This window comes from Tupaia chinensis, unplaced genomic scaffold, assembly GCF_000334495.1.
Source record: "Tupaia chinensis unplaced genomic scaffold, TupChi_1.0 Scaffold000005_2, whole genome shotgun sequence".
In the NCBI taxonomy this organism is placed as follows: domain Eukaryota; kingdom Metazoa; phylum Chordata; class Mammalia; order Scandentia; family Tupaiidae; genus Tupaia; species Tupaia belangeri.
In genome coordinates, this window is record NW_006159434.1 from 3,271,828 (window position 1) to 3,283,966 (window position 12,139).

The 12,139-nt window shown below is 33.7% G+C and overlaps 1 protein-coding gene across 1 annotated transcript in view; it reads left to right on the forward strand.

The window, feature by feature from the left end:
- Positions 1–12,139, forward strand: part of PCDH11X (protocadherin 11 X-linked) — a 779,107-nt gene that overhangs the window by 38,880 nt on the left and 728,088 nt on the right.

Here is a 12,139-nt window from a genome sequence, read left to right on the forward strand (position 1 = left end):
TTTTTTTTGGAGAGGTTTTTTGCTATAGGGCACATGCGCTCGCCAGACAGACAGAAAGCGAGAAATCACCCCCCAGGGAGGATGGCCATGCTGCAATCCCTTCTCCTCCATTCTCCTCTTGGGATCTTGGGCACGCACACACATGCGCCCGGCGTGAGTTTAAGCCACCGGGTCCAGAACTCGAACCGCAGTCGACTATGTGGGAGTCTAGCGACATAGCCATTATGCTAACTGCTGGTCCCCCCATGAGGACTTTTTAATATTATGTAGCTAAGATGCTTTTTTCTAAACACAGAACAAATGGCTTTATGATTAGACAAAATATAAAAAGTGCTCATCAGAATGAATGAATGGTTGTTTTTAAGTCTGAAACTATGTTTAGTATCAGATTAGTTATATGATGTTTAACATCTTAAATATATAAATAAATAATATACTTTATGTTATTGGTTCACAGTTGCTTCATATTCATTACTAAATAGCTTATGAACATGAGTTGGTGAACTTAGGCAAACTAATATGATACTAAACATAGTTTCAATTTTTTACATTTTGTGCTACAATGGCAAAGTTCTTTACTCTCTATATACTCCTCTATTTGTGATTAATGCTAGGAGAAGTATTTTATATTCACTGATATTGCAGAATGCTAACAAGATAAGTGAACACTGAAAAAAGAAATTATGCATTTAAAAATTCAAATACAGTAGGTGTCTTCTTTTTAAAGAAACATCATACAAAATGGGAAGAAGTGTCAGCCAATATAATAAAAATTCATTGTTTCTTAAGGAAATTCTGACAGTGAAATTAAATATTACTGTTAGCAGGAGGGAGAAGTATTCAGACTTATTTTAAACAAAGTGAGAAATACATTTTCAAAAGGAAGTTTTAGGATGACATTTACATTTAGTTCATTCATTTAGTTCATTACTCATCTGAATAGAAATGTGAAAAGAGAGAAATAAAATAGTTCTAGTAGTCTGTAAAATACCAAGAATGTTTATCAGAAATTTTATGTTTTCAAAAGGGAATCACATATTTTCTATAGATAATTTTTACTCTGTGTTCTGAAAAAAATTAAGGAATATTTATTAGACAGGAGTACATCTAGTGCATAAAACCATCTAGACCTGGGGAATGCAATACTTCTCTTTGGCTTGTTTCCACATGTTTTATGGAAGACATTTTTGTATATATTTTAGTAGAAATGAAAATCATGGAATTTAAGAGGCTGATTCAACAGAGTACCTTCTACTAACACTTTTCAGAGCAAGAAGATAGCATTTAGTTGATATGAACCTAGATAGACAATAAAGATAGCTATTTTAGAATCAGTTTTGACAATTGTCATGTAAGAGCTCCAGTGGCAAAACCAAGTTTTAACACAGCTCCTCCATTAAAATATGGTGAAACTATATTTGAAAAAATGGAGAGGGGAATAAAAATGGAAATATGATTTTTTGAGGGTCTTCTTATATGCCACTCACTGCCTAAGACATGGATTTGAGGTGATTTACTTAAAAAAATTCCTAACAGATTTCTGTGATTTGAATTGGAATAGTCTTGCACTTTCAGAAATGAGGTAAAAGAATTGCAGAAGGTTTGGCAGTTATAATTTTTAGATGAAGCCATGCTGGTATGATACATGGATTCAAAATGGTAACAGCAGTCTGAGTTAGCTTGGAATAGGATTGGTATTCATGACTGTCAAATTCAGTAACTTTGTTTCTGTGCACCAATATTTTGATAAAATGAATTTTAGCCATGTAGCATGCTTGGCAAATAAGACTCCTAGAATACAACCTTCTGATTTTGATAACGTGTTATTTTTCTTGTCCTAGACTGATTCCAGGACATCAACTATTGAAATCTGCAGTGAGATATAAATTTCTAGGAACAACATAATTCTATTCCCCTTCCAAAAAATTTCAATATTTCATGATTCCAAAATTTGGCTAAGACTATTAATTTGTAATTTGGATTTCCCGTTATAAAAGCAAGCAAAACAAAAAATTGATGCCCCACTGAACAGTGTGCTTTCTTTAGCTGTAATTTGGCAGTCGAAGTTCAAATTTATGGAAGAAACAGTGCAGTGCAATAATTGAGTTCTCTCATGCTGTTTCTCTGTTTGGTGGCTCTGAATGTCAACAACTGCGATTTAGTATAATGCTGTCTTGATGTACACAGTGATGGTTAATATTTCAGTCATGAAACATGGAATTACTTGCCTTGTTGCTTGCTGAAGTGTTTAAACATCATCTCCGGGAGTTTGGAAGTGAAGCTGAGCTATCTAAACTACCCTCTGAAAGGTATCCAGGGCAAGAGATTTTCTTTTAAGACCAAAAGACACACACACACACACACACACACACACACACGCACACAAACAAACAAAAAACCTTTAATGTTTTAAAAATACTCAATAACACAGTGTTGCTGAGAAAATCAATAATTACCCACCATTCTGCTTAAAAGTTGGATACTAGAATATAATCCCTTTGGTTTTTTATGTTGATTGTAATCATGTTGTTCCACTACTTTAATCATTAAAAGTTATTTTTGTTGTAATTATGATTCCTTTTCCTATAATACAAAGAAAGGAGTTCTTCCTATTTTTTCCTATCAAAAGGAGATTGTAAAGTTCTTTATACTCCCTGATATTTTGAAAAAAAAAGTATTGATATTCTTTATTATGAAACATTACTCCAGTCATATGAAGGTAGAAATAAGGATTTATATAGAGTTTTTAATAAAGATTATACCCTAATTTTGAAACCATCTAGGAAAAATAGAGGGAACTAGAGTTCCATTGAAATTTACTCACATTTCGTAGTATGTTGTTTGACTCATTTCCTCCACCAGTGAGTAAATACCTTGAATTGGGTGTCTGTTTCATTTTATAAAGGAAAGAATGACATGTTCCAATTTTATGCTATGTTCTTTAAAATGCTCTGACTTACTAACACTACTAACATAATTAAAAAAATACTCATTGTTTCTTGGGACAAAAAGGGAGTATAAAGGACCCTCAAAATCACAACATAGCATATGCTTTCTGGATTTTCATTCAAGTACTTAATTGTGTCTCATTTTACCTTGAAAAATGAGAATAGGATTTGGTCTGTTACATATGCACATTACAATTAGTGTATTAATTGAAGTGTTCTTTGATGTAAAGGTATTTATGTTCTGGCATTTCACATTAGTATAATTATTGGATATTTAATGTATAGGTAATATTTTGAGCAAGTTTCTGTTAAAATTTAGTGTTCCGGTTAACTCAATACAGAATCCTTTGTATCTCCAGTGATGTGAGGTTCCTTGAAAATATTTGCTATCTGGCTGTTTAAACTTTATTTAGTTGATCATAATGACTGTGAGTGTAACTATTTTTACTGATAATGAGAAATGTCATGTAAGTTATATGTTATATACTTTATAAACAAGTGGTATAAAAATGCTTAAAATTAAAATTTACCTTTGTATCCATTATTCACGTAGAACAACTTTAGGGTTCCTCTCCATTTCTTCTTGATAATGTAAATATTTCAGTTTAATTCAAATCATTCCAAAAATGTTAATATTGGGCCAACTTAGTCTACTCAGAAAGTCTGTGTCCTGCAGGTACTATATACTTTATAAACAAGTTGTATAAAAATGCTTAAAATTAAAATTTACCTTTGTATCCATTATTCACGTAGAACAACTTTAGGGTTCCTCTCCATTTCTTCTTGATAATGTAAATATTTCAGTTTAATTCAAATCATTCCAAAAATGTTAATATTGGGCCAACTTAGTCTACTCAGAAAGTCTGTGTCCTGCAGGTACCAAGATGCACTGAGTAGGGATTTACAGAATGTGTTGTCTTAATTGTGAAGAAAACAATAAGGTCTATGAAAGTGAACCAGGCTGTCTGTAGTCCCATAATAAATAACCCTAGCTTCGTGACCATTTATGTATGTTAGTATTATATAAATGTCAGTTAAATTCTTATGTCCTGACTGCCCTGGTCCTTCCTTCTCTGCACATTTCATGAGCTAAAAGATGATACCTATTTTTCCCCCACCCTAATGACCCTTTCATTTATGACTGTAAGGGGAAAAACTAATCACTCCTTTGTATGTATGAAGATGAAATTATCCAGACTTTCTTAAAAAATTTCATCAGTGATTTTATGAGTGTTGTCTTTGCAGAAAGTGAAAATAGAAAATATTCTTAAAGCTATGGTGACTCTTAGAATGCAGCTGCTATGAGGAAAGAACTTCTAATTTGATGCCTTCCTCCAATCTTTGGGCGAAAATATTTACCCATCATATGCCAATAATTACAGAAATTTAATAGTATTTAAGTTTGGTCCATAAATAATCATGGATTCTACTTTTGACTATTATCTGTCCTTAATATAGCCTTTACTGTCTTTGAAGTAATAATATTTCCATTTGAGAACAATATGGAAAGCACTGAAATTTTCAAAAAAAACTAAATATGACAGAAATAGTATATTTGTTGCCCTACTTACTTCCTTCTTTTCAGTTGCTTTAGAGACATCTTTAATTTTTTTTTTTTTGAAAAATATAGGGAGAGGTATTTTTGGCAGTGTCTGGTCATGTCACAAGCCTCTGCCCCAGCCTCCCAGTTAGCTAGGACTACAGGTGTACACCACACCACCTTGTCTTGCCTCTTGAGGCTGGTCCTGAAATAGAATCCAGGACTCCCATGTGGCCCCCAGCCTCATGCAGCGTTGCCCTACTGTTTGCATCACAACAGCCTGGCCAGAACCTTCAGTTTAATGTCATTATTATTACACTATTGCCTTACAATGTCTCAGATATATCTTCCAACCTCTTACCTTGATGTGAATGTACTCCTTAAATATTCTCAATGAAGTGTCCTTGATGGTCTCTCTGCTTCTTATTCTAGTCAGTGAATAGAAAAAGACAGAATAATAGCAAATCATAAGGCTAGTCATTGTAGATAAGTTTTATTGAATTTAGTCTATTGACTTATAAGTACGCTATCTAATTGATGAGATATAACCAACAGTACACTTTCTCCCCTAAAGCACTCAAATAAGTAGTATTTTTTGAAATTAAAATCCACAATGCATAAATAAAAACAATGAAATACATTCTCTTATTTTACTTTAAATATAAAAGTTTATTTTAAAACTAAGATATTTAAGCAATTACACTTCTAACATTAAGTTTACTTTCAATTATTTAAATATAAAAGTTATAAAACAATTTTAATTCCATCTATGGATTAATTTTTATGTATTATATCTTCTGCTTTTATTCTTGACCACCTCATGCACACTGTCAATGAAAATGTATATGCATTAGAATAATTTTGGGAAGTTAAATTTACATTCAGTAAGCCACTATTTTGTATAGTATTTACTAATCTTTTCATTTCAACACCAAATACTACTGCCTCATTTTACCACGTTGTCACCTGCACTCCTGTTTAATGAGATGTTGTAATTGTGTGTATAGCTAGGTATGATGTGAAGCCTGAGCTCAACAGAAATGCTACAGGACAAGCAGACCTTACGAACTCTTTACATGAACTTAAGCCACTCTCTGTAAATGCTTCCTATAGGTGCTCTTGTGTAACAGAGTGTTTTCTCAGACTTTGAGAAGCTTAGCTTTTGTTTATTTTAAAGATTATTTATATTTAGGTTTCTGGCATACTCAATGGTGCTGTGATGATATAAAGCTGTGTTATATATGATTAGTATTTTTGAAAAGAACTATTGTAAATTTTTTTTTCATGCATTATGGGTGTTCTACATGATATCTGTGGTTTAATATGGTGTTTAGAATTAGGAGTAGAGTTTTTATATTCTAGAGTAATTGTAGGCTTTTATTTTTATTGTATATGTAATACACATTTATTGTAGAAAAATTTAGAAAATTGTAGACAGATATCAGATGAAGAGTTTTAAAATGATTCAATTTTATTTTAAGCTATATTAGTAAGTTTTTTAATAACTTAGTAATTCTGTTTGAAAGCTCTATAACTTTTGGAAGTGGTGCATTTTAAAATTACAGAATTATTCTCATCATTTTATATTATAAATTATACATGCAGACATTTTTACATGTATTAGAGATTGACTTATTGATTATGCATATTTTTTATTTTTATAGATGTATGATTGGATAAACACATGTAATAGCATAGCTTGATTAGTTGACAGTGTAATACAGAGGCATGCTACATATCCACCATAAGACTAATCTTCCCTTGGTGAAAATATAAAATCTTGATGAAAAAAGGCTTTTTTTAGGTAAAATGAATGCCATCCAAGTTTCTTGCCAAGAGTTCCTTTAGAATGAACAACCAAGTTATTTAATTATTTTCAGGAATTCTCATAGCCAACTTTTTCCCTTTTTCATCTTCTAGATATTCTCAATTGACATTGCTTTAACTGTTATTTTAGGTAATTAATTATATTTAATCACTCATAAATATAAAATACTATCTTATTAGAAATAAACCTTTTTTTGTCAAATAAAGCAAATCACATTTTATTATATTTCGGATAGTCAAATGGACATAATTATGATTATGAAGTATTTCAGTGGATTTTCCAGAAATATTTGCATTTTTCTACCTTATCCCAGAGCCTTATATTTATTAATTATTCATTAATTTACTTCATAAAGTGTTATTCCCTTTGAAATGCAGTTGAGTTTTAAAAGCATTTTGACCTTTTTTTTTTTAAAGCTGGGCAAAACATTAAATAACAAAATAGTGCTTTCATTAGATAGCACTTATGGAAAAGTTAAAATAACATACTGCTTTTACTCTATACAGTGGTAGTGAAAAGAAAAAAAATACGCAACTTTGATGAAAAATATTTACAGAAAATCATAGAATACATTTAAAAATATATTTACTTTTAAAATTACAGATCAGTTCTATCTTCAAGAACAAAATCAATGCAGATTATTATTACAATGATAAACTAGAAGTGAAGAGAATTTGACATAAGCAGTTACCTTATACAAAATTATTTTCAGTAATTTAAACATGCAGCTCAAATCGTTGTTCACTGTCACAATCTTGAAGTAATTGAAATTTAAAAAAAAAGGTGTTCTGATAAACACAGACATAATCTCATTTTCAAGGATGGAATAAATACAAAAAAATGGAGTTGTATGGACTCTGGAAAGCTAGTTTTTGAGCTCCTAAATTAAAGTCTATATTTTATTATTTTTATTTATTTGATCAGTTGTCATTCAAAACTATATATTGGGTGCCTTTTGTGCATAAAATTGTATACATGATTTATGCTGCTTAGATGAAATAATTTCATCTTTTCACACAAATTTGTTTCTTAAGAGAAGATGCTAAGTTCTTTTCCATATGATTGGTGTCATGGCTGTGTCTACATAATTCCAAAACATCTGAAGGCAAAATACAATTTTTCACTCTACATGGGAATATTTTGTCCACCACAAACAATTATTTGACTTCATAGGAACATAGACTTTAGTACTCAAGAATGTTATTGTGATAGTTTCACTTTAGATAGAAAGAAGAGTTTCATATGCTATGTGAAGTTATAATTATCTTAATCTATAAAAATAGGTAACCTTTAACAACAAATTTTACATGGTGCTATAATCCAACTTTACATATATAAATTACAGTTGTAAAGATATACACATATTTATTTCAAAATGTACACAAATTATATAAATGATAAGAAACATACAATCAAGTCTTTTTAGATGTGAAAACTGAAAGATGAACATACCAAAGTCATATCTAGAAATTAGTTTATCTAATCTGTGTCCAGAGGAAATTTCATTTTATTTTGAAATTTAATTTTAATATAATGGAAATGAATTGGATTAGTGTATGTATAAGCACACAAGCATTTGCATATATGTGTGTTTATGCTGGTTGGATTTCTAGCCGTTTTAAAAAAGAGATTTAATTTCATCCAAAAGACAGGTTATTCAAAGAGCATGCATCTACCTTTGCAATACTGTTATCTCCTTTTAAACTATTATGCTTCACTTCCAATCTTAATTACCCTGTACCCCTTGTATTGTCCTATTATAGCTCATCTTTTATTTAGTAAACTTCCTGTCATATTCAGTGCATTCTGGATATGTTCTCATGTGTGTATTTTTCTTTTAACGAAATTATTTGGCTCTTTCATAACTTCAGTACTTCTCTTCAGAAAATTTCTGCTTCTGAATGAGCACAGACCTAGTAATACTAAAGTGTATATGAAAATATTAAGTTGTTTATTACCTGTGCACTAGTATAGGTTCTGCTTCTTTTGCACACACACTAACACAAGGATACATTTGGCTTTAGTAAATAACCAACTTCTGCTCAGTTGCTGTAACTGAAGCATATAAAACTCCGCTGAAACAATCCCCTTATTTTGCATTTTACCTTACTTAATTTTAATATCCATGAAGATGGAAGCAAGATAAATAGTTCTCTGTTAGCACTCTGCACAGTGTCCGATTTTCAGCTTCATATGCTGCAATTTTATGGATTTAATTTACATTTTCATGAAAAGGGTGTGATATGCATTTACCATAATCACAGACACATATACCTAGCATGCCTGTCTATCTATTGATATGTACGCACCACATACATTTTAATACAGCTCAGTGTATTGACTGTGGATTGGCCAAAATCATAGGAATATGAGTGAAGATAGGTCTAGTTTTCAAACGGGTAATGTCTCCAGTTTATTATCACTTCTGACTTTGAGTGGAGTTATTAAAAAGAGCAGCAGATGAAGAAAAACTGTCTGATGTGGAAATTATGAAGATTTAAAATGCAAGAGGATTCGTAAGAGTCACTTTTAAAATCTTGTTATTTTGTACTCTGTAGCTGTAATTTTAAAAAGGAATAAACAGGTTTTTGTGTGAATATATTAGAATGAATATTATAGAGCATCTTTCAACTGGAATACATGTAGATACTAACACCTGGTTGTATTTGATGTAATTTCAGTGCATAAAGTGTGTGTAATGTGTATTAAGTGAAATTCCTATAAATAAAGTTGTTTCTGCATTGCAATAACACATCTTCTGATATTTTTTTGAAGCGCTTGTTGTCAGCACGGACTACCAATTTCATTAACATAATCAAGGATCCTAAAATATTTTTAGCACAATAGCGTCCTACATTCTTCATGGCATAACTCATTATCTGTGTTGTATTAACTAGAACTTTATATAGCAGCATTCTTATTCACCAGCATTGTGAAGTAACTGATCTTTTTTCACTTCGCCCACTTCAAGGAAGTAGACAGAAATGAATCATATTTACTAAAGTTTGAGTTTTGTGCATTTAATTAACTCAAATTATTTGAATATTGGTAATACTGTATCATTTATTAGCCACTTTATTTGATAAAAAACATACTAGATAGTGGAGTTAACCATGAGTTCAGATAAGTTTATTAATATTTTGCAACCTCCTACTGTGAGCATGGAAATGTGGAGAATGTTGAGAGTTATGGTAAGGTGTGGGGGATTGGGGCTAGAAATGTGAGAGAAATGATGTTCTCCCCTGGTTGCTATTAGTGTAAAAAGACCGAAATCCAAGAAATTAAACTGAAAGAGTGAAAAAAAAAAGAGTGTTTAAAATAATTTTTCATTTTTTTCAGAGCAGTGAACCCTTAAGTATACCAGGCTAAAAAAGGAAAAAAGGGGACCAGCAGATGGCATAGTAGTTATATCACTGGAAACTCACAGGACTGTAGTTCCACTCATGGACGACACTTTCAAGCCATGGACCCTGTGGCTTGAAAATCATGCCAGGCATGTGTGCACGTGTGCACAAGACCCCAGGAGAAGAATGGAGGAGAGGGGGCTGTGGCATGACCATCCCCCCTGAGGGGTTATTTCTCATTTCCCCTCTCACCCTCTCTCTCTCTCTCTCTCTCTCTCTCTCCTCTCTCGGCAAGTGCACATGGCATAAGGCAAAAACCCCTAAAAAAAAGAAAAAAGAAAAAAAAGCAGAAAAGTACATCAAAGTGACAAAATAGGGGACCAGCAGATGGCATAATGGTTACATTATTGGATTCCCATGTAGACAACCACAGTTCAAGTCCTGGACCCAACAGCTTAAAACTCACACCCAGTGCATGTACATACATGCCCAAAATCCCAAGAGGAGAATGAAGGAGAAGGAATTGTGGCATGGCCAACTCTCCCCACTCATGGATTTTTCACTTTCCGTCTCTTTGTCTCTCTCTATCCTGTGAGCACACATGCCCTATAGCAAAAATCTCTTAAAATAAAAAAAGTGAAGGGGCTGGCAGATGGCATTGAGGTTAAGGTGCTGGACTCCCTCATGGCTGATGGCAGTTCAAGTCCTGGACCGGGTGGCTGGATTATTTTCTCATTTCCCCTCTCTCTCTGTGTCTCTCTCTATCTCTCTCTGGTCAAATTAAAATAATAATAATAATTAATAATTAAAATAAATATTAAGAAAGTGACAAAATAGGAAACCTTAGTTTTGTTATAATAATTAGGTGTGTGTGTGTGTACGACTATCACTAATAAATCACCTTGCAATTATGTACCAGAGTACTAACATATATGTACCTAACTCACTTCTGGAAGTACACTAAAATCAGCACCATTTTCCCTTCTCAGTGACAACCAATTAGTAACTCCTTCTCAGTCACAACCAATTAGTAACTAAATCTTGTTGATCTTGTATCTAAAATATCTCTGATTTTTGTTCTTTTGACCCTGTCTTTTTTTGGTGTTCATTCTGAGCCACCTTTTACATTATTTTTTTTCTCCCTTTTGGAGAGGTTTTTCCTATAGGGCACGTGCGCTCACCAGAAAGACAGAGACAGATAGAGCGACTGAAAGCGAGAAATCACCCCCGGGGGGATGGCCACACGGCAATCCCTTCTCCTCCATTCTCCTCTCTGGATCTTGGGCATGCATGCACATGCGCCCGGCATGAGTTTAAGCCACCGGGTTTGGGACTCGACTTCGGTTGACTACGTGGGAGTCCAGTGATGTAGTCATTACACCAACTGCTTGTCCCCCTTTTATGTTATTAACATGTTGTCTTTTTATTGCATCAGTCCAATCACTATTCTCCTTTTACTTATAATATTCTTTTTGCAACACAAATCTGATCAAGGGGAGCCTATGACAGAAATTCCCGTTATTGCATTTAGAATAAAACCTCAATTACTGTATATTTCAAGGGATTTTGCAATCTTTATAGGGTCTACTTGTACATCCTTCTTCCCCCACTATAGGCACCTTATATTTTTGTCACCCCTGTTCTGTGGCCATCCCATGCACCTTGATGACTTCATAAATGTGCACAATTTACCAGACTTATATTGAGCAATTGCTTTGGTTAGAACACTGCTTTGGGGACAACAAAAATCACGGGAACCAGTAGTTGGCGTAATGGCTATATCGCTGGACTCCCATGTAGTCGAACGTGGTTCGAGTCCCGGACCTGGTGGCTTAGAACTCACACCAGGCACATGTGAGTGCGTGCCCCCGATCCCGAGAGGAGAATTGAGGAGAAGGGATTGCAGCGTGACCATCCCCCCTGGGGGGTGATTTCTCACTTTCTGTCTCTATGTCTCTGTCTGGCGAGCGCACACGCCCTATAGCAAAAACCTCTCAAAAAAAAAAATCACTAAACCGTGGTCAGTGAAGTAGAAGTACAATTGCGAAGACAACACAAATTTTCTTTTCTTTTTTGTTTGTTTACACTCTCCAGAGACAGACAGAGAGAAAATGAAAAATCACCCCCAAGATGGGTTGCCCACGCCAGAATCTCATCTCTTCCATTCCCCTCTGATACTTTGTGCCTGCATACACACGTGCCTAGCAGGATGTTTTTTTATGCCACCGGGTCTGGGACTCCAACTGCACAGTTGGCTGAGTATGCCATCCAGCCTCCTTAACCACCACACCACCTGCTGGTCCCCAAAGAACACAGGTTTTTCGCTGTGTTTTCCTTTTTGTTTCTGCCGTAGGGTGCATGCACTGACAGGAGAGAGACAGTGAGTGAAAGGGAAAATGAAAATTCATCCCCCCAAGGGGGATGGTTACATCACAGTTCATCATTCATTCTCCTCTTGGGATTTTCGGCACAGACACAC